Source organism: Chionomys nivalis, chromosome 5 (genome assembly GCF_950005125.1).
Source record: "Chionomys nivalis chromosome 5, mChiNiv1.1, whole genome shotgun sequence".
NCBI classification, from domain to species: domain Eukaryota; kingdom Metazoa; phylum Chordata; class Mammalia; order Rodentia; family Cricetidae; genus Chionomys; species Chionomys nivalis.
The window spans coordinates 48,713,111-48,737,406 of NC_080090.1; the positions used below are offsets into that span (position 1 = coordinate 48,713,111).

At 41.7% G+C, this 24,296-nt stretch overlaps 1 protein-coding gene across 1 annotated transcript in view; it reads left to right on the forward strand.

The window, feature by feature from the left end:
* Fhit (fragile histidine triad diadenosine triphosphatase) overlaps positions 1 to 24,296 on the forward strand; it is a 1,428,341-nt gene that overhangs the window by 156,126 nt on the left and 1,247,919 nt on the right. The gene's annotated exons all lie outside the window — the stretch shown is intronic.

Genomic DNA, 24,296 nt, shown 5'->3' on the forward strand with positions numbered 1-24,296 from the left:
CACTTGGAGTACAAACTGTGCAACATGGATCCATGGTGATAGAGGATAGGCTGTGAGTTATTTTGGCATCAAGCAGGGAAGAATTTGATTGAGAAGAGAGGGTACATAAACTGTGGGGATGTGGGTACCATTGTGCTTTTTTACTTGGGTTGCCATTACATGATTGTGGCACTCTGAGAGTTACAGTGCATGAAAGTTATGTTTCAGTACATGTTCTGTTTTGTTTTGCAAATGGATTGGAACAGTGTACAACTTAGAAAACTTAGGAAGCTTTGCAGTTATATTTATGGGATTCAGAGTTATAGTGAAGAAGTAGGTAGGTCTGAGGGGTACTAGGAGAAAATCTACACATGATATAGAGACTGATTCTTGGTGGGAATTTTACTGATTTACAGTATTTTCACTTTCCCTAAAAGATACTAGTGTGGGAGGCTCTTCTGTCTATGTGTTGCTTTTATTGGTTAATGAATGAATCTGTTTTGGCCAGTGGCTTAGCAGAATAGAGATAGGCAGGAAAACTAAACTGAATGCTGGGAGAAAGAAAGCTACTTACTACAACAAGATATTTAGAATGTGATTTGATTTTGAGATATGATCACTGTAGATACAACTTAATTAGACCACGGCAGGATAGATTCTTAATGCAAAAGTCACAACTCTTACACCAAAAGAAGAATGAGTGTGTTTTAGAGCTGAATGTAAGTGACTATGACTTGAGAATGCAGCGTCAAGTCCCTCCAAATACTGTAGTCCATTGTGTAACAGTTTCACGGTGACAGGACAAAGACGGTCCTAGATTAGGACACTTTCTCAAATGCACCAATGAGAACACAGGTGGGGGTCACAGCAAAATGGGGAAGTTCTGCTATCAGCTTCAGATGCCTCTGGAGGAGTTGGAAAGATGGAAGTGAGGGCTCTGTTGTATATTCCAACAAAGGTAAACATAAATGACTGTCTCGAGGGCTAAACAATTAGCCCAAGATAGTTTTGGTGTGGGAGGTCCTTCTGTCTATGTGTTGCTTTTATTGGTTAATGAATAAAGGAACTGCTTTGGGCCTATAGCAGAGCTGTAGGGGAACAGAGCTAGGCAGGGAAAACTAAAAGGAATGCTGGGAGGAAGAAGGGCAGAGGCAGAGAGACGCCGTGGAGCTGCTGCCAGAGATAGATGTGCTGAAACTTTGCTGGTAGGCCACAACCTCGTGGTGATGCACAGATTAATGGAGATGCGTTAAATTAAGATGTAAGAGTTAGCCAATAAGAAGCTAGAGCTAATGGGTCAAACAGTTATTTAATTAATACAGTTTTTGTGTGATTATTTCGGGTCTAAGCTAGCTGGGTGGCCAGGACGAACAAGCGCCCTTCACCAACATAGTTTGGCACTAGATTTGCAACATTCTGACCTCTCCACACTTCATAAGTAGGGAGAAAAGGCAGAGATGCAGCACACGAGGGGGAAATCCCACATGACAGCAGAGGAAATGAGTGGGTTAGTACCAGTCCAGAGAGCACCAACCACAACCAACAGCAGACAGATGGAAGAAATGTGCGGAAGGAGCATCTGGGGAGGATGCTGAACTGAACTGACCAAACCAAACTGTCGCTGGACCATCCCTCCAGAATCCCAGATTTTAGTTACACCTAGATGATGCTCTTTAGCTCGTGGCAGGATATATTGCACCCAGGACCGAGCATTTTGAGAGAGCACTTTCTTCTTTGCTCTGCATTCAGCCAGGAATTCACCTAAATCTCCTTGACAAATGAGGAAGACATCTTTAGACATTTCAGATAATCTCTTTGAATTATTGGAAGAGCAACAGCAGGAGGGGCAGGCTGGTGTGAGCAGTTAACATGTCCCTTCTTGTTTTTTCCATCTTGTAGGGCACAGCTGGAAGTAGGACCCTGGAGACACAGTCTCCTTATTTTATTGTGCTTTGGGAGAGCTGAACAAAGAATCAGGGTTACTGCAAATTAGCTCCATTTCTCTCCCAGCCTCGCAGTTCTGAGCACCAGATAGTCATTGGGGTCTGCATTCTTTTCATGGCTTCTGGGCAGTGGGAGGTAGATCTTCATCAAAGCGGCTCTCTAGGACCTCTTGAAACAGAGGCACGGAAGTGAGGAGGCAGCAGGGTTCTAGTGTGCATATGTGTGTGTGCAAGTGTGTGCATGTGTATTCATGTGCGTATGTGTGTGTGTCCTCTTCCTGTCTGTAATGAGTGACACTCTGATAAGGATGCCTTCTCCGTTCTCGGCAGACTGCGTTGGATGGCATCTTTGTGAAGGAAGCAAACTTCCTCTGCTTTCCTTCATGCTGTGACAGCGAGGGGGGAGAGCCCAACAATCCATCACTTTCCTAGCTGTTTCAGCTCTTTGTTGGCTCCCGCAGAAAAATACAGGCCAATCAAGCCCTTGAGTAGTCAATACGATTATGCAAAAATGAATGAATTTTGTAAACTTCTATACTAAATTCTACTTGCCAGTCTTGAGCATAAATTTCATAAAATTACATGTAAATGTAGTCATTAGTACACTGTGATATTGAACATCTACTTTATCTCTGGGTAATTTTTCTTTCTGAGCAAAAGTTATTTCTACTTATTAAAAATTGATTTTCTTTTTTAAAACTGTTTTTTTTCCAAGTTTGTTTTCATCTCTACATTTCTCCCAATATATTCCAATAATATATTTTTTAAAGGTTCGTGAAAGCATCACAGGATGCTCTAATAATTCTGAGGTCAAAAGGGTGGAAGGGCAGATGTGATGTTTCTAGAGACACTGTGTCTACTGCAGAGGTCCCAAAGAACAAACCTCAGAATGACCAATAGGATGGCTTCCTGCTAAGGATTGGATTGTGCCATGTATACTTTCATCTGAATGTCACAGAGCTTATTTCATAATAGCCTTGGGGAAAACACTAGCTAAGTAGCGCTGTGGACAAAAGGCAGCCTGATTAAGAGAGTTTAGAACTTACCAATCAGCCAGACATGTCCACTATAATATGCATGCTTTGTAGATTCTTCTAAATGCTTATTTAATTTCTAGCCCAAATCCATTTAAGAAAAAAAAGAGAATATTTTATGCAGTTGCTGATCATTTTTATTAACAATGTTATTATTTTAAATTACTATATTTACTTCTATAACACACCGCAAGTTATATATTTCAGTGGGAACACATAATTTTGCATATTTAAATTTGATTTTATAGCAAAACCATATTGCTCTCCTTTCTATGATATGGCCTCATGTATCCAGAAAGGGAAATGAAATCACTTTCTTTGACATTTTGTAAGTCCTTGCTTTTGTGTTTTTATGGCTTAGAAAAGGAGAAATTGATGCCCCTCTCTTTGGCTCTTTGACTGTTGAAACAATGGTCCCCAAGAAATCAGAACGTCCCCAGGGATGTGATGCTGGGGGAAGAAAGCTGTGGTCCATTGTCAACCAGAAGGGAGCTCGGTTCCTGGAAAGAGACTTTACACAGTTCTGACAGTCTGGGGGGAAACTGGAGCTCAGACAGGACTTGTCAGTGATAGCTAGGACTGCACCTTGCTGGGGAGCTCTTAGCTCTTCATACCCGTGGCCTCCTCCTTATAGGAGAACCATGGAGGCTCCAGGGGCCGTTGGATGTCCTTGTCACTCATCCTGGTGTTCACACTGAAGAAACCTTCTTGTTCTGCTTTTCACTGATAATTTGTCTCTTTAATTGGTTTGTTGAGGACCAGTGGCCTCACATGGCTTGGCAGGGCCACAGGGGCACAGGCAGTGACCCTAACAACTCCTGTATCCCTCACACCATCAGATACGTTAGTTAGAACTGAAGCTGTAGTAACTATGGAATTGTAACAAAGCAGGGAAAGGGGGATTTTGCAGATTAAAAAAAATCCTAACTTTCATTTAGTATGAGGAAAAATAACCTCACTCTGTGTGTTTCTCTTGTTAGCCTAGTAAGCAGTTAGGTACCCGGGTTTTAAATACGTTCTTGCAGAAGCCAGCAACACTGTCACATTCTCAGTGTGAGGCTGATTGCTCACTTTAGATGTACTGCTTTGCCACACAAAATGTTCACTATTTGTTTAGCGAGGCTCCCTTAAGTCTCTGGGGCAGTACGTTGCTCAGATAAGGTGGCAGAGTTCAGCCTTTACCACCGAATGAAATCTCAACACCCGACCCCCAACTCCTCCATGAACTTTGGTAACTAAAACCCACTATGCCTTAGTTTCTTTGAATGTCAAAAAGAGAAAATTTTGATAAATGCTAGAGTTTGGGGAAGGATATTATACTTGTTCAAAAAGTGTTTGGTATACAAGGAACTTAATATGAAAGTAATTTAAAAATTGGACAGAACCTAGTTGCCTCCTAACCCTCTCTGTTGTGCCCATGTTGACTTTCATATTTGGGAGAAAGTTATGGAAGGATGCATTTTAAAAATAGCATGTCTGACCTATGGATATGGCTCCGGAATAAAGTGCCTGGGAAACCATGTGAGGAGTTGAGATCAGATCCACCCAGAGATGCCCGTGGTACATGTGGCAATGCATGACTGCAATCCCAGGGCTCCCCACTGGGGACGAATGTCAGAGATGGGAGAATCCTTGAGAGCTCCCAGGACAACCAGCGTGCAGTTCACAGCTTTGTCCCAATGAAGTGAGGTGAGGCTGACATCCAGGGCTGCCCTCTGACCACACACATGATGTGACACATGTCTGACCTTTGACCTCCACACACGATGTGATGCATGGCTGCCCTCTGACCACACACGTGCGTGCGCACACACACACACACACACTCACACACGATGTGACACATGGCTGCCCTCTGACCTCACACACACGATGTGGCACATACGATGCCCATGGTCACTAATCATTCATGCACATGAAGAGTTATATGCACACATTAAAAGTATAGTTTTCAAAATCCATATTTAGAGAATGGCCATTTGCAGAAGCTTAGCAGGGGTACCATTTTCCCTAGCTACAACTGCACTGCCTTTCATTGTTAATAAATTGTTCTTTCAAAAATATTTTTTAAAATTTTATTATGAAGAACTTGTAGTTTATATATTTTAATTAAATTCTATACAGTTGGAATAGCTATTTCAAAGCTTTTATACTTTCATCATTACAAAGTCTATTTGTATGCACTTATCCACCACAAAACCCCAGAAAATTAACAACAAAGTTAAAACTGGAAAACTATTTGACTTTATAGTCTCTCTTATGACTCATCCATGACTGACATTCAGCCCTTCATCGTCACCTAATATTTATCTTTTCTTGTTAACTCACATGCACATTTGTTTATATATTATTGACTGGGGATGAAAACACTGCTGGAGGTATTACAATGCCTAATCTCAAATTATACTACAGAGCTATAGTGATAAAAACAGCTTGGTACATGTGGACCAACTGAATAGATTAGAGGATTTGGAAATGAAATTATACTTTGACCATTTAATTTTTTCCAAAGAAAGCAAAAGTGCACAGTGGAAAAAAAGATGACCTATTCAACAAATGGTGTTGGAAAAATCTGCCTGAAGAAGAAAATTAGGTTTACATCTTCCATCTGTACAAAGATAAATTCAATTAAAACCAGAAGCACCAAACCTTCCAGAAGAAACAGGGAACATTCTTCAAGACGTTGGAATTGGCAAGAACTTTCTGAACAGAGCCTCAGTAGTTCAGGGGACAGACTCAGGTGTCAACAGATAAACAGCATGAAAACAAAAGTATCTGAACCGGAGATGAAGTTATCAGCAGAGCAAACAGCCCATAGCACAGGAGATCTTTACCAGCTCTTCTTCAGGCAGTGGCCCTATATCCAGAATTTTCAAAGAATTGCAGAAATTAAGTACCAAGGAAGCAAGCTGTTGTGATATGAGTAAATCACAAACCTGAGACAGCGGAGAAAGTTGCGGGGAGCATTGGCAGCTCTTATGAGTGCTTTACTGGTGTAGGTTAGGTCTTGGTGGTGTTTGACCCTTAGTTTCCAGAGCTGGTTAATCAGAATATGACTGGAGAAAGGGAGGTCTTGGTGCCACTAACAATATTATTCCATAAAGCAATGGGGCCAGATGTTCCCTGGAGTTTTGGAATGGAGCTGAGTGCTTAGGGTGGGATGGAAGGGTCAGAGACAGTTGGTTTCACAGAAAGTGTCTATCAGTTCCCTGTTGCGCATTCTTAGATGTTGTAGGGAGAATGGACGCTGCCGCTTTTAACTTAGTGAAGCAAAAGTAAAGTGGTGTTTCAAAGAGAAATGTACTACAGAGTACGAGCAAGTAATATCCTATCTATTGTTTATCCCACTGAGGTTTGCTGCCTCTCTAGTTAGAGCGATGGGTGAATAAAAATTAATTAGAAGCTGGAATCTGATTTTAAGACGGGATGTCAGACACATATATCAAGCTGTTAGGTTAGCTGTAAAGCATAACCTGGGATTTATATATTTAGAAGTCATAATAAATCTGTCTGTCATGAAAATCTGATTACCCAGTGTTGCATGCTAATGACTCTCCTCTCCTGGAACCCTGCTCTCCTCCACAACAGCCCATGGCTCTGCCACATTCTCACTTGCTACCTGCCTCCCCCTGCTTAGCAATGGGCCTCCTGTGAATATGAGCTTCTGGAACTTTGTCAAGAGACCTCTCCCCTAGACTAAAGTGCTGACTTCCTGTGACCTTTGTGGACGTTCTTTCCCCAACATTCATCACTCAACACAATTATGTCAAATGTATTTCGGGTGCTTTCTACATGCCAGGCTGTTGATAAAGTGCCGAGACCCTAACAGCAGTAGTGGGTGTCCCAGAGGGCAATGACAGAGGGATGGGGTTCCACTCCATCTGAGAACAGTAAAGTGTATCCTATAAGGAACTGAGACCAAAGGATATCTAGGAGAGCCTCCCAGAGGCTGACACCTTCACCACCATCCTCTTCCTCCTTTATTTCCTTCTTTCTTTTACATTTTGTTTTGGTAGAGTTCAGGTTGGCCTGGAACTAATGATTTTGGTGTCTTGATTTCAAGTGTTGGGATTACATGCTGATGCCACCATGTTTTCCAGGGCAGTATCTTTTGGACTGTGTGTTGGGATCTTGTCTGACCAACAGAGGTAAGGTGCGATGCGTCAAATGAAAGAGGAAGGAAAACTGTGGACTTAGGACAGACGGCAAGTACTGAGACCAGAGAACTGTGCGGTACACATTCATCCTGCAGCTGCCACATCCCATCTGGTTGCTGGATTTTTTTCCCTACATTGGCTGCCCATCCTTCTTACTTTGGTTTAAAGACTCTAGAAAGTGGTGCTGTATAACTTTTGTGATGACTGTTTTTGTGACTACTTTCACCTATTCAGCTCTTCTGTGTGGCAGGTAAGACCTGTTTCTCAGATGTTCCATGGACTTCTGTGCTTATGTATCTGTGTCTACTGTGGCCCACTGACCTGCAGCCCTCTTCCAACTTGTCTATCCCTCAGTTGATCAGGCTCAATTAAATTCTCTGGCAGACTCTTTGATTTACCCAGGAGGCAATTGTACTGACTTCCAACTATCTTCATCTATCCTCCCATTAAACAAATGCTTGTTATTTCTAGACTGTGTTCCCCATGTGTGACTGTGATCCACTAACCAAAGGACCCAACACCATGGAATTTGTTTGGAAAATGCATTTGCTTAGCCTCATCTGTCCTGCCTGAATGTTTGGTTAGGATTTACACATTGGTCTCCTTGATTTACCTATCAGAAATCTGTGGATCAATATTATCATTCTTGTGTTTTATGAATAAATTGATTTTGAGTGAATAAAGAAAGGAATTATCAAACTATGCGATTTGAGTATTTACAGAGGTATATGCAGAGGGTAAAGTGGAGGTCTAGGTGAGACAAGGAACATTGATTTTATAGTCATAGTTTTCCAGCTCAATAACGACTTTGCTACCTACTACATGTGTAGTCTCACATTACTGACCCTCTTTGACTCCTGCATTGCTTTATTCTGTATGTTTTATCTCATGCCATTGTGGTTATTAAAAACAATATACATGGACACCTCTTACTGTGGTCAGGGTATATTAATAACTCAGGAAGAAATTCATCTTTCACCTACTAAGTTATTTTAAGAGTCTCTAGGTATAAAAACAGGGTGAAATCATTGGAACTTGCTTGTCTTTAGAAATGAGACAGCTGACAAACCACACTTCATGTTGTCCACCCTAGTTTCTTACCTGCTGCTGTGGTAAAGAACTGGCCAGATCAACTTGGCAAAGAGAAGGTTTGTTTCATCTTTCCAGGTGAAAGTCCATTTCAGAGGAGTCAAGGCAGGAATCTGTAGGCAACACTGAACAGAGACCACGGAGGAGTGCTGCTTAATGGCTTGTTTCCCATGGATTTACCAGCTCGCTTTCCAACAACCCAGGTCCACTTGTCCAGGCATGGGACCTCACATGGTGGGCTCTACCTTGTTGGAGGCAGGCTGCTTGTTGGTTTCCCGCTACTCTCCACTTGTTCGTCCTGGCCACTCAGAACTGAAATAATCACACAGAAACTGTATTAATTAAATCACCGCTTGCCCCTTTAGCTCTAGTTTCTTATTGGCTAACTCTTACATATTAATTTAACCCAAACAGAAAAGTGGAGGCTAAAGATGGATGCCCCAGTGGTAAAGAAGAACTTTGCGTAGACATCCATCTTCAGCCTACAGGCCCATAGTATTCAGCAGACATTTCCATGGAGCAGAAAATTTGAAAGACTGTTTTGCCTCTATTGGCATTTTGTTAGTCACTTTCTTCTGTGTCCTGCAGAATGTCTCGCAGACTCTTTCATGAAGCAGGATCCCCGAAGGATTGTCTCACCTTTAGGCAAGTTCAGCAATCATTTTTCCTGCATGTCTAGTTCATCAAGCAGTCCAGGCAAGAGCAGTTTCTTGCTCAAATGTCTAACCAACTCCATACAGAAGCCCTCTCAGGTTTTAAGTGGATTTTAGTCAACCACATTGGTGTCAATTTATACCTTCCCCAGAAACATAAGTTTTGGGGGCTGCAGGAGTGTTAATCTGGGTATTCCATTGCTTCAATAGGTCACAACCCCACAAATTCACTTCAATATTAGCTACATATGGCCACAGCCTCCCTCTCTGTCCTTCTGGCCCTGTGCATTTGATCCATTTCGTGCTTTGTTTCATTTGAAATAGGGTTCCAGTTCCTAGGAACTGAACATCTACCTCTTGAAGAGGCCAATTTGGATGCCAAGATTCTGGGGTAATGACACTTACATTTACACCCATGTCTAATAAACCTTCAATAAAAATGCCATTTATACATACTCTTAGCTTTGATCTTTGATCATTTATAGAAGTCTGCCAGAATACATGTTTCCTATGTCCTACTGGAGTGTTTGATCCATCCTACACATCATTCATACCAGTATGGTTTTTTACAGTAGGCACTGGATTATTAAAATTTTCTTGGTAAAAACACAGTAATTGGGAATGATTGGACCACATTTGTCATGGGGGCCTGTGAGAGTCTCACAAGGAGTTTCCCAACAGTTTCAGATTGCCTTGTCTGTCTTTTGTTGGCCTACATTCATTGGTCTAATGTCAGCTTTTGCCACATCTCCTACTTATACCTGAAGGTTGAGTCCTCCTATTCTTGCTATACCCAGAGGAGACATTGTTCCTATGAATCCCTTGTCTACAATCCCTTCTCAGATGTCCTATTCTACTACAATTAAAACATTGGCATTTTGATGTCTCCTCATACCATTGGAAATTGCTTCTCCTACCCAAACTTCAGTACTATAGTCAAGTGTCTCGACATTCATTATATGCAAGATTTATTTATTCATTGGTGCTGATCTGGACTTTAAGGGCCCAAGTATCTTTTTGCATTCTAAGTTGGCATTCTCAAAAGCCAAAGATTCAATTAGTACATCTCTAGCTTTTGGGTCTGTTACCCCTATTTGAACAGCCTTAGTTAATCTTTGTAAAAAGTCACTAAAGAGTTCTCTCTGACCCTGTTTAACTTTAATATGATTCAATTCTCTTTACTGATTTTTAAATCCTGTCCCAAGTATTTAAAGCTGCTGTGCTACATAGGGACAAGGTGTGTTTATCATAAAGAGCCTGGTCCTGAGGATCAGAATAAAGTCCCTTGCCCAGAATTTGAACTTGGTAAATTTCAAATCCTTTTGTTTTTCCCTGATGTTCTAAAATTTTTGCTTCTTCTCTCCAATAACACCCCAAAGCAACTGTAGTCCATTTTCTAGGACCACTGAGATTAACTGAATACTGTCTTGTAGCATTGCTTTGTTGCCTGAAGCCCGTGTTTTGACCATTTTCCTAATGAAGGACGAATGTTTTCCATAAACTACAATTGCTTGTTTAATTTCCTTTAAATCAGTCATATATATGGGCTCCCATGTATATTCTTTGACTACCTTAGGGTATTGGATGACAGATGCTCTTTCTGATGATATCACTGGAAAAGCAGATATAACTCTGGGTAAACTATCCTGGAGTTTGGTACATACTGATGAGGCTACATTTTGTCTTTGTACCTTTTTTCCCTGGTCATCAAATTTGATAAATTCCTCAATCCTTTAAAATCTTTTTACCACTGCCTTTTGTAAAGTCTGGATCTTCTGTCCAGTGTTCTGTTCTAATGCCCTCATTCAAGATTCCAAGGTGTGAAGTCTGTCCAGTAAAGATAAGGTCTCATCCTTGGACATAATTTTTATAGCATGCATATTACCTTCCTGGAGAGAATTCTATCAGTCAATCTATCATAACCCTTTGACAGAGTCTGATTATTATATTCAACAGTATGAATTCTCTCAGACAGTGTCTCAGCACCCTCTGTCATTGACTAGGTTTTGTTTGTCAAATTGGCTATATTCTTCTTTAGAGTACTAAATTTCCCTTTTAGTTTGTCGTTATCCATCTGTAAAAGCTGTATCATTTCTAAAAGTGCCTCATTTGACTGGGTTTTGTTGGTCAAATTGATTGTATCCTTTTCCAGAGTGCTGAATTTCCCTTTTAGTTGGCCATTATCAATTGGTAAAGACTGTATCATTTCTAAAAGTGCCTCATTCTTGGCCCTATTATCAAACCATGTTTTTAAGGAGATAATAAGGACAAAGCTGATCCCCAGAATCAAATAGAGAAATGTAGGAGGGAAAGCATATAAACATTGCATAACATCATACATGGTGTAAGTAAAAAGGCTATTGAACGCCTGGATGATTAAAATTGTCCGTAATCTTGCCCTTTAAAATTATAAATCTTACCTGTGGTTGAGTTTGAGCTGGAGTAGGTGAAATAACCTAGTAGTAGGTATTGTGACACATGGCCAGTTTGAATCTGAATTTTGGTGTTAAATGCTTATAGATGAGCTCAGATTAAAAACAGTTATTTAGTGTAAATCACAGACTGTGTGCTCTACAGAGGTCCCTGATTGGTCAGAGGCTGCATGAGCACAAATGCCAAACAGAGACAACTAGGGAAGCTTGTCTCCTGCCTGAGCATCTACGAGTACTGGAAAACTGGACCCAGAAGCCAGCTGAGATGGTTAATGAGAAAATATGAAGAACCGTGTCTAGTGGCTACTCAGGGCCACAGTGCGGGATTCTATGCCCAAATGAACTGCTGGAGAGCCGAGCCCCATGGGCTCCAACTGTAGAAGATAACTTGATTTGGGAAATAACTAGGCTAGCTTAAAGATAAACAATTATATTTTTATTTATTATAAGGGGGAAACCCATGAAGCCAGAATGAGAAGTCCAATCTCAGCTGTGCGGCAAGGGAACCACAGAGAGAGAGAGAGCACTTGGGCTGTGTGCTTATTTTTATTTGGGTCCCAGAAAGCCACACCCTAACTTGGTCCCACCTCTTAAAGATAATTGGTTAACAAGGCTTCACCATCACTACCTGTCTACATCAATCATGAATTAAGAAAATGCACCCACCAACATGCCCGCAGGCCAATCTGAAGGAATCAATACTCCAGTTTATGTCAAGTTGACAAAAGTACTCATCACAGTGTCCATTCAGAGCCCACAGCCTTTGTTCTGAGCCCTGTGGTGTATCTCCTGAGAGGACCTCAGGTTTTTCCTCCTCTGGTTCTGAGAGGTGTGCCCAAGTTCCTCTCATAGTCACACCCAACTGTGCCCTGTCATTCTAAGAAAGCTTTATCTTATACCAGTACTATCTACCAGGACTGGTCAATTATTTACAAATTAAGAAGGATTTAAGAGTCTGCCTTCTGCACAGCGTAGGTATGCCTCCTTTGTAGCTAGTGTGGGTTGATGTGGCAGGTTATTAGTTGATCTGGTGTGGGAAGAACAGCTGATGCTTCTGCCTCGGGTTTGTCTCCTGTGGCTGCATATCCTATGTTATGGTTGGCTTTTTCTCCCTGTAACAATCACACCATTACCCCACTCGGAGGGTACCATTGAGTGACTAAATGCACAGTCACATGAAGTGATTAGTACAGTTCCTGCCACACGGTAAGGACTTGGTAGGTGACAGCTATCATGAAGCACTGTGTGTTCTCCATCATAGTTAAAATCATTATTCCACCAGCATTTGCTTTTCTCCTTGTTAGACTTAAAGTTGAAAATAGGAAAATTATGTCTTGAAATATTTCTCTGTAGAAATGTCTGACATACTCATTTGATAAATGGATGAACAAAAGCATAAATTATTATTTATTGACAAAATGTGTGAAAATAGTCTACGTCTGTGCATAGTGGGAAATTAATGTACCATAGTTCTTTAACTGACTCCACTTAACTGTTTCTGCTCACATCAGGTTTTTCCAGGATATTCTGTGTAAGATAGTAGCTGTTTGTAAACACAAGAGTTGCAGAGATATAACAGTTGGTAGAGTGCTTGCTTTGCCATTATGAGGACCCGAGTTCCATCCCCAGACACACATTAAAAGAAAAAATTGGATGTGGTGGTGCACACCTGTAATCCCAGCCCTGGAGAGGCAGAGGCAGTGGATCCCTGGGGCTTGATGACCAGCTGACCTAGTCTGCTCAGAGAACTCCATGCCAGCAGGAAACTCTCCTAAAAGATGAGCTATACTCAAGAAATGACACCCGAAGTCGTCCTGTGTTGTCCTTAGGTCCTTCCACCAGTGTGTACATGCACCTCTACACGTGTGTGTATCTTCACACAGTTTATTACATGTGCAGTGTGTGATTTCTCATTCTCCATCCCCCCATCTCTACTCAGATGCTCTCAGAGACCAAGTGGGAGGATTGGGTGAGAAAATCTTTACTTGTATAAAGAATTGCGATCTCTTCATTGTTTTCTGTAAATGCCTAGGCCTACTAGCCCATCTGTAGTTTTCCCACTATGGTCAAGACCCACTAGCGCAAAATACTCGTATCCAGTCTTATGAAAAACAGCGCCACAATTAAGAAGATAGAGATAATGAACACTTGGCCTCAAGTCAGTGCAAACTGGAATCCCATTTTTACAGAAACAACCATGACGTAGGAGTTTATGGAAATGGAGTCAGAGCTTCCAGCATTTTCTGTGAAATCTCTCAGATTACAAACGTTGAAAGGAATTAAAACACCAGGTTAGCCATTTTTGGATGGTCAAAATGGAACAGAGCAATTGGTCTGGTGTGACTGGGGGGCTTAGCCTCTTTCTCTGCTTGCTGCAGTGAGGACTTTCAATAGTGGGCAAACAATTAGTGCTTTCAGGCATCTGAATGAAGCCAGAAACACAGTTATGGAGGCCTTGTTTCCCTAAGTCACTTGAATATCCTTTCAAAAAGAGAGCTGTGCCATTCTCTTCTGAGTCACACACACCTCTGAGCCGTTCTATAAGATATGTGGGTTAGTTTTCTCATTGAGTGCTGAAGGCTTAAGGGGTTTTGTGAGTTCTCCCTCTCTTACTTTTCCATTTGGCACACACTACTTCTGCTCTTAAAAAATTGAAGTCATACACATTGAGAAAACGCCACTGGAGCCTGAAAGTTGGTAAACATCAATTCCATTCCTGTATCTAATAGCCTGTGCCCGGGCAACGCAACTTGTTTGTTGTAAATACTGAGTGCCAGGCCAAGAATGAACAGCTGTTTTGTTCTAGATGGTATTTACAGCACCACTTTAACTACTTTGACCCTATTCAAGGAGGTAATGAAGAGCTGGGTGCCAGTGATGTTGATAAACTGTGACAATTTCTGCACTGTGTCCTTATAGCCTCCTGCTTCAGCCTCCATTATTTAAATTGTTAGTCATTACAGCCATGCCATTAACTGGAAACGCAGCCTGATGACACATAGGAACAGGGCCAGCAGGACACTGTTAGCCCTTCTTATTCAGGCCCCATTCTGAGACGGGGAGAGATATGCATTAAAAGGGAACACAAAGCTACTTCCTAAGCCTTGAATACTCATGGATTCCTCAGTGTGGTGGGAAATTCTGAGTTCTCACTCACATGTAGGTTTTTTTTTTGTTTTTTGTTTTTTATTTTAGACCTAAATCACAGATAATGTTCTAGGCTTTAGAAGTTCATGTTTTAATTTTTGGTAAAGTAGAAAATATCAAAGTACATCACAGGCAGTTTTATTCTTCTTTGAAGCTGGATGCAAAAGCATATGAGAAGAAGTTGGGTTGTGGGGAATGAGAAGAGCCCCTGTGCCCTGGCTCGGCTCTCACCAGCCTCATTTTAGAAAAGCACACACTTTCTACTGTAGAGCCCCCATAGGCCAAGCAGCCGGCCAGTCTTCATTACTTGATTAAAACTCAAAGTTAAGATAGCCCATACACATTCAGATAGCAAATGCTTTCTTTTGATCTAAGAACATCTAGAGAATCCACCCTGATCTGTTGATCTTGGGAACCTCTTATAAAAGCCTGGCCTATGGCTGGTTGTTGAAAACCTTCAAGGAATAAAAGACAAGGGGAGGTCTTTTTTTCTAGATTTTTAAATGAGACCTAGCATTCCTTTTTATACAGGATATAATCTATTGCTACATACACTTTCCTTGGAAACCTTTGTTCACACATAGAAGACTTTATATTGTGATTAGAGAAACAGGACTGTGTACGTATGAATTGGAAGGAATGGGAGAGTCTGAATACTCCATTTCTGCTTCTTTCCTGTAAATTATATTCACCAATGACAAGCAGGTATGCTCTGTGCAGTTCATGTACAATGTGGTGTGTGCATGTGTATATGTGTGTGTCCAAAGAGAAGGAGATGATGCCTACTTTTTGAACCTCTTTATGTCTTGGGTTTGGAATTTTGCTTCCCATATCACTTAGGATGTCTTTAGATGGAGTCATAGAAATTCAGTTCAACCGATTCATGGGACGATGTTAACTGTAGATGCAAAAATGGTCACATAGGATTTCAACAGCAAGAACCTAGACTCTTCCATGGCTTACTGCACTCTTTCAGTTATTGTTTCATTTGTAGACTTACTCTCTTAATGCCAGTCTGGCTCTGGCCACTGTGCTGCCCTGCATCCTTGTATCAGAGTGTTTAAAGGCAGGACTGAGAGGGAACACCGGTTCTTCTACATGATCTTTGTTTTCGTAAGAGTAAATAGAACTTCCCCAGATGACCTCTAAGAGTTTTCTTTGTATTCTTTGGCCTGTATATCAAGCCAAACTGTAAAGCAGTTCTATCAGCAGGACATCAAATAAGCATATTCAAGTGACTGTTCTCATCCTCTTACAGCAAAGTTTGAAACCCAAGGTTGGGACAGCCTGCTTCATGATGCTGGGTAAGGCTGTGAGCAGGGAGGCAAAAACATCAGTGGACAGGAATTTCACACTTCCACCCAATTCTCCCCACAACTCTATTCCAGGAGCTTGGAACACTTAGAGAGGTGCTACCCCAGGCCTTCGAGCTAGATAGTACAGAGATGAATCTAAAGCTCCGTGATTCATGCATGCTCCAAGACTGAGTCACAGGGGATGTCAGGCCGAAGGGGAATTACTAACAACAGGAGGGTTACCTAACCAGAACACACATGGAAAAGCAGGAGCAGCTTCACTCAAGAATGCAGAAGAACTTAAGGAAGAAAATACGTGTTTCCATAATAGTCATCACTACTATTAAAATTCTGGGGTATGTCACATATTTTCTATCTCTCTATGAATACTCCATTTAGACATTCAATAATATTTATTAGTCACATTTTATACAGAGTAATATGCCAATATATAAGCATATTCAGAGACATAATCAAAATAGAATTCATATGCTATTTTATCGCTTATGGTTCCACTTTCTATCATGCATATTTTGAGGTAATATCTTATAAACTGTAATTCTTTAGGAACGTCATTTTTAATGCTTACATAGTTGTCCATTTTATAGATAATCAAATGCACTAACTAGGGCTTGTGTTAGTCCTCTCTCTTTTGGGGAAGTGATGCCGTAAATGAACACTAATGCAGGCTATCTCTTTGGATATGTTTTTATCATTCCTTTGGAATACAGTTTGTAGACTAAAATGGGCCTTTTGGTTGACCTTCCTCATAACAATGTATTAGTACTTTTTTCATAACTCTGGCCTGGTGATATATTTGCTTTTCCATTTGGAGTTGTTATGAAAGTCATAGCTATATTCAGGCATCATATACTAAAGATAAATTATTGCTGCGGCTCGTTTAAGTTTCCTCAAGGGGATTGCTGAGGGTTTGTTATGCATCGAACATTAACTGTTTGAGACCAAAGCAGAACAATATGTGTCCTCTGACAATGGGAGTAGCCGTAGCAACACCTCTAGTGTAACTTTGTGTCGTTCTGAAGAATGGAAGGAGGACCTCTGTGAATGCATTGTTACAATTAATAGAAATGATTTGCTTTATCCATGGATAACTCTCAATTTTAGGAAAATGGAGAGGAGGAAGGACAACATGAGACATTGTGAATATGCCAATGATTCATTTCTCTGTAGCCAAGATCAAGAGGATGGTGAATTAAATAATAGAATATTGGTTGATGGGATGTCTCACCTCAGCATGGTGTACTGGCTAGGAATGCTCAGATCTTTAAGACTAAAAACTTGCCCCCAAAATTTGGTACTACCTACCTTGCATGGTCAAGGAAGAGTAAATGCTCTCACAGTGAGGACTGATTGGCAGTTCTTGTGGAACATCATGTACATGTCAAGAAATCACCTCTGCTCTGTTTTCCATCTTATGCTCCCACCCAGGTATTTGACTCATTGACAGGCAAAGCTTGCCTTTTTAGGCCAAAATTTATTCACTTATGCACACAGTAAATGGTGCTTCCGTTTGAAACAATCTCATGCTTTGCAGGCTTGTCTCAGACTCACTATATAGTCAATAATGGCCTTGCACTCCCAGTATCCCTACTTTCACCTCCCAAGTGCTATTATTAGAGGTGTGAGCCACCATGCTCTCCAATCTCATGCAGTGGTTGGTATCAAATTCTGTGTGTGCTAGGGAAACACTCTACTAACTATAGTACCTAATCCTATCACGTGCGTGTTGGCTGTATTCTGAGTTTTTTGGTACTGTCACAAAAAAAAACCCTAAAAAAACCCACTTCACATCTGCTTACATAATCATCTTTATGTAGATCTCTAAGGATCTACATGAAGGTATTATTTTTTTCTTTCCTCTTCTTCATTGTGTTCCAGCGTACACGCTGAATGTATAATCATCTCTCTATCATGATAATGGTGGAAAAAGGTGCTGTAGTTGACTATGAGCATGGTTAGTACTCAGTGCTACATCAGGCCATTTTCTTCTTTCTTTTTCATTTTGTGCTGAAATTGAAACCTGAGGCCTCATGCATGCTAAGCAAGTGATCTACCACTGAGCCACATCCTCAGCCATCTATTCATTTGTCATTCTTGAAATTATTGCTGGAATTTGCCTATGCAGGACTTAAATTATGAAGAGCAGTAGGTTTTTTCACTGTGTTATGGTATTGCATTTTATCTAAAAGCCCAAACCCAAAGAAACCAAGAAGACTTTTTATCAACTATAACAGTAATATTTTATCGCTGCCCCACATTAGAATCACTCAAGGACCGTGAAGAAAATAAGATCAATGCCTACATCATGTCTCATGCCAGTGCCATCAGAATGTCTGGGGTGTGTGACTCAGGCAACACTGGGTGAGAACCAGCACCTTGAAATGACCACGTTGAACTCCATCTTGTACTCAGGGAGCTGCCTCGGTTACTGCATGTACTGTCTTTCCCGGGAGTATGAAGGAAACAGCTTTTCTGTTTCTTCCCTATAGCTTAATTTCTTTCCATGAATTAATGAAGTCCTGTCATTATAAAATAAAAAAGGAAGAAATCTTGTTGAATTTTCATAGAATTTCCATCATGTTTGGTCCAGGATTGCCCTGTGACCTCCTGTCCCCTGCATCAAGAATTTTGCTGACTATAGTCTGAGAAATTGTGATATCATCTAAGAGATGATTTTCTGGACTGGGAATGCTTTTAGTTTTTGATTTGCTCTTCCTGGATTCCTTTTCTGCACCCCCTTCTCACTGCTTTTTTATTATTTCACAGAACAGGACCCAGTGAACAAGTAAAACTTTGGTCAATCTGTTCATTACCTGTTCCTGTGGGCTGTCAAGCAATGTATTAAGGCTGCACAGAAGAGAGTCTAGTAGTGTTCAAGTCCTTTTGTAGTAGTGCCCAGTGTAGTTTTTGAATGAGCAACGTTGGAATGAACTACTATTCAGGCAATATTCCCTCTCTCTATAGAGATGCCTGCAAACAGATCCTGAGAGAATGTTACTAGACTTGGAAAAAAGGACTCTCCAATCCCGATTAATATTGTGCATGGCAAATTGGAGGGGGTGATTATCTTGGATTACCCAGGTGGGCCCATCTGATCACATGACTCTTAAAACCAGAGCCCTTCCTGGCTGCAGACATAACAGAGCCACTCTCACTGCGGACCTGAAAACTGACAAAGAACTGGATAGAGGGAGAGGTGGCCAAATGTGGGTAACCTTCAGGAGTGGGGATGACTTTCAGATGATAGGCAGTAGGGAAACAAGACTTCCAACAGGTTTATGGCAGCAGCCTGTAGGGGAAGGTCACAAACAGATGTCTCCCAGAGCCTCTAGAATGGGGCATGGCTGTCTATATCTTGGATATAGCCAAGGTATCTGGGAGACCTGGGCTTTACTCTCCTACACAGAGCATGGAGGGAATGAAGCCCTGCTTTTTGAATCTCTGGTTTTGTAGTGACTTTTTGTGGAATTGCCAGAAACTTGCTGAAATGCAAATTCTCAGTACTGCAGAAAAAGGAGAACTGGGCCGCATGGTCTCTTTGACTCTGTGGACTGTTTGTTGCACAGTGCTAGGACCACCACATATTGCCTAGGTATGCATATAGCTCAGCAGAATTAATATTGCCTTTCCTGTTATGGAGGGCACATCCAGCTAAGTTCTGGCCCCATGTGTCGTGTAGGAAAGGGTTAACTCAGAAGGCTTTAACAGACTGGAGATAACCTCTGCTCTCTTGGAATATCTACCAGTTAAGACTATAATTATAGACCCAAGACTTCACACTTTGCCGGGTAGTTTATGGTGACAATATGATTCATTGTGCCTTCTTTTTTGTTTGCCTCAGGCCCTGGACCTTAGCTGGAACTTGGAACATGGGTAGGGCCAGTCATATGGACTCTCTGAACCATGTCCATCCAGGCTCCGGTGAGTTCCTCAGGTGGGCAGTAATCCATACATGTCATACATTGCTGCTGGAAAGATCAGGAACTTTCTGAGAGACTCTACTGGTAGAAGGCAACTGTGAGCTTGTTTGCTTTCTCCTAGGCCTGCCCCTGCATATAGTTTCTCTTCCTCTTTTCATCCATATCCTTTCACCATGACAAACCATGTACATGAACATACAGCTCTGAGCTTTGAGTCTGCTTCCTGAGTCTGGGAGAATAAGGATCATTCAGAGGTGCTGATGTGCAGACCAAAGTTTTATGAGTACCTTGCTGGACTAGCTCAGGTAGCCCCTACCTTCAGCTACCATGCCACAAATGCATCATTAGATTGTTAATGCCATTTGTAGATCAAAGTTTCTGTCCTGCCTGGTCTCTCAGCCATTCAGTACACCCTCCCCCCAAAAAAAATCAACCATGCAAAGGCTTATATTAATTATAAACTGTTTGTCCTATTGGTTCAGGCTTATTATTAACTATTTCTTGCAACTTAAATTAACCCATAATTCTTGTCTATGTTTATCCACATGCCTTGGTACCTTTTCTCAGTAAGGCATTCTCATCTTGTTTCCTCTGTGTCTGGCTGGTGACTGACTCTCTGCCCTCCTTCTTCCCAGAATTCTCTTAGTCTTGTCGCCCCCTTGATACTTCATTCCTGACTACTGGGCAATCAGCATTTTATTATGCTAATACAAGTGAAAAATCTTTACAGTGTACAAGAGCATTATCCCACGACATTGGATGGCAGCAGCCATGTTGCCAGAGGCCTCATGTTTTGCTGTCTGTACATTTACTTTTCTGTCTTGGGTTTACTCTAAAGCTGAGGAAGGCCTCCTTGCCTCTATACATGTAGAGCTGTGACACTTCCAGTCAGTGATAGATGGGACTTGGTGCTTTGTCTCATCTTGCTGTCAGTGAGATGGGAAACTTCCTGAGATGGCCTCTGGGCAGTGCGAATTTGTCTGGGATTGCAGTTTGTGCTCTCACTTTCTTCTCACCCGGCTCCTGGCATCACCTTCCCTGTAATCTCATTGCCCTTGGTCTTTGATATGTATCTCAGGCTCTGCTTTCAAGCTGGCCAAGCTAGGAGAATCCATAAAGCAATGGCTTTCCGGGCTCTGTTCTTGCTGCCATTGGCAAGCAGTTGTAATGGCTGGTTAGCCCCTGATAACCACCTTAAGGAAAGCCATCCTACAGATTGGAGAAGCAGTAAGTTAAAAGGCATCTAGGTCTGTAATGAGTGCACAAAACTGCCATATATACCCCAAGCCATAGACGTCCCAACTGGATGAATGAGAGACTAAGGGCTTGTGTTTTTAAGTCATAGTTAATTTGCCAAGAAGCAAGTAGAACAGGGTGGCTGAGATTTAAATTAATCTTATTCCAAACGACTAATATAGCTGGAATGTCTGTATGGAGACTTTGATTTACAATGAGGTTGAGATTAAACTAACTCTGACTTTTCTCATTATAGTGATTTGACTGCCTGAATCCTAAGCATATTCTGGGGAAGGGGTACTTAGACACATTATTTTTGACTTGGAGTGAAGCAACTGAGGTTCTGGGTTTTCTTTCAGGAGTTATGTCTCTTCAGTCCTCTCGAGTTGGACTTCTTCAACTTAGGGTCTCTCTAGACCTTTTTCAGTCCATAATCCTATGGGTTTAAAGAGTTAAAAATGGACTTACAGCTATGTAATGTAGGGATGCCACCCATATTTGCACTCAGAGACTTCCCTACTCATAAGATCACAAACTCATCTTACCCTACGTGTGCACTAAAATGTCACAGGAGGCGGAAGCCCCTCGGGGCATTATGAAAGTTGATCACAGCCTTCACTGGGGAGTTCCTGGGCTGTGGAATGATGCTTACAAAACTCTGTCACCTCATAGTGATGCTTCTGGCTGCTTCTTTCCTTTGCCTGAATACCACAGATCGGTCTATGTAAGGAGACAGGATGAAGGACAGGGAGTTAACCCTGGGGATAGTCTTGGCTCCCTCATTTGGTGTTGCATGCAGAAGCCACGATGGATGATGTGCTTCGGAATGATACAAGCCAGCAGGTGATGAGCCTGGGACTGCTGGGGAGCCCAGGTGTACACCTTTACCTTGTGTCAAACTTGGTCACAGGCATATCAACCATGAGAAAGATACCCCCCCCCCCATATTTTGAGGATTCAAAGGGTCATGAATTTGGTCTCTAGTCAGCATATATGCGGTTGCCTGGCAACTGAGAGAACAGTTTAGTCCTTGTATGATATTGTAAGGAATTTTATCCATCTTAAAAAAAAAAAACTAGGAGCATAATTTAAATTTCTGAAGCATAGTGTGGGTGTTCTCAAGTGGCAGAGCTTTATCGCATATCTAGTTAAGACTCTAACTGCATAAACTTGCTGCTCAAGTTTTCATGCATTAGGGATGCTGTAAACAGAAAGAACTCTGCAGTGGGGCCGAATGAGCCACCCTTTTTTGGGATGGAGTCTGTAATACGTATTAGAATATCAAGTCAATAGTGTCCTAAAATGCAAGGACTGTTCTGTGTCTAAGATTCCCCAGGATAAATAGTCTTTGTGCTGTAGCTGCCCAGCTAGGATCTAAGCCCGTTGTGTGCTTGGACCCCATCACTGTAGATACATTGGCTTACATATCAGCCTGGTTGCTGAGTGCTCAGAAAATGGCTGCCAAAACTTTCAATGCTATTCTGTTCCATTAGCATTCAACATTCAATACATGATAGGAGAGAAAAGAACAACAAAGGAATTCTTGTAATAATCTCTCTCTTTCTCTCTCTCCCTCCCCCCCCTCTCTTTCTCTCTCTCTCTCTCTCTCTCTCTCTCTCTCTCTCTCTCTCTCTCTCCTTCTGTCTCATCATTCCTTAAAGTATTATAGACACAAATGTCTTGAAATGAAACAGGATCTCTCTTCATTGCACCATCTTTGAGCCACCCACAAAGGACAAGAATGTTAGCAAGGATGAAGGATGAATAGTTTGCTACTACAAAAGCATTTCTCAGTGCTTCTTAGGTATATATAAATGTTGGAGGTGAAAGGCTTACCCTCAAAATGCTTTTTATAACGCTGACATCTTTATCTGGGCACAGGGATATTTTGCATTCAAAATGAAAACCTTCACTGCTCTTGAAACAGTTCAGTGATCTGGCACCATCTGAGCTTTACACGCGAGTTTCACTTATGAGCCCACAGGGTCGTCCTCTTAGGCGGGGTGCTGCATTCATGACATTCGTCACCATTCCCTCAAAATGCAGTTGGCCCTCTTGGCTCATGAATGTTTCCTTCCTGGCTCCCACAGACATTTGCGCTTGTAAATGTTGGCCTAAAGGCTTAAATTCACAATAGGCATTTTGCAGTAAGTGACTTATAATCAACCAGATGTTTCATCATGCTGCAGTAACCCAACTCTCGTGTTCTCTGTTACTCTTCCCGTGTTTGGGCTTCTGGTGCTCTTCGGCTGTATGCTTCTTTGTTTTCTGCCCATAGCATGCGGTGGTTACGAGCCAGCATTGAACATAAATCAGAAATGATTTGAGACCTGGTAATGTTACTTACTCATTTGTGGCCTTGTCTCCAATCTGTGAAATTACAGGAGCCCCTTCATGTGATTCCTTTGAGAATTAGCACAGTACTTCCCACAGTACCAGTCTCAGGAAGGTGAAGAAGATGAGGTCTCTGTTAGCATGCTAACTGCATCAGTCATTCTTTGAAGGGTCTCGCTGTAGCTCAGCATCTTCCCTAAGTGGGGTTGCTTCACCGCTAATGCATCCCATGGACTGACTACGAGACCTTTGAATAGCTGTGCTTGGGGAGCACTAACCGTCTGGAAGAACTCTGCCTACTCCATTCCAGATAGAATCAGTTCCACCTGGTTCATGCCTTGAGGTAATCCACACAACTCCCGGAAATTCATTTCTGCACTCAAGATTGCTCGTTTCTATCTGACTGAGGCCACCCTCCATTTATACTGCCAAAAGCAGCAGATATTTTAGTTTATGCCTGGGGACACAGGAGATAATTCTAATGTCTCAAGTGACCTTGGAGATTCATCATTTCTGTTTCACAAAAGTCCTTTTATTTCTGTTCTGGTGGAAGCTTCACCCGAGCCCCTGGTATCCATATACCCAAAGAGTCTGGAATGTTCTGCTGGAAGATCTACCCCAAGATCCTTTCCTCATCTCTGTCCAAATCCTGTGCCATCTCAGAAAGCCTGCCAAATGAATGACCTTTCCTCGAGAGATGCTCAAGATACTCTCCCAGGGTATTTAAACTGCCCCTCCGAAAACAGACACATGGTTGTTTTTGTTTTGTTCTGGTTTTGGTCTCTTTCTGTCTTCTCTCTGGGAGACTGAAAAATCATCCGGGAACCTTTTATACATTAAACCTGGGTTTTTGCTAATACGATTTGATTTGGTCTGAGTTGAATTATTGTATCGGCAGAGAGACTTATTGAGGTTCAGAAACTTTTCAGATTCTTTTGTTTTATTTTTTGGTGTAGTCTCCATGGGGGCTATCCTTCTGTAACAGCACTTAGAACAGGATCAAGTTTGGGTTGTCTGGGAGAGACAAAAGCATGTTGAATTGGTGCTGAATTGTTT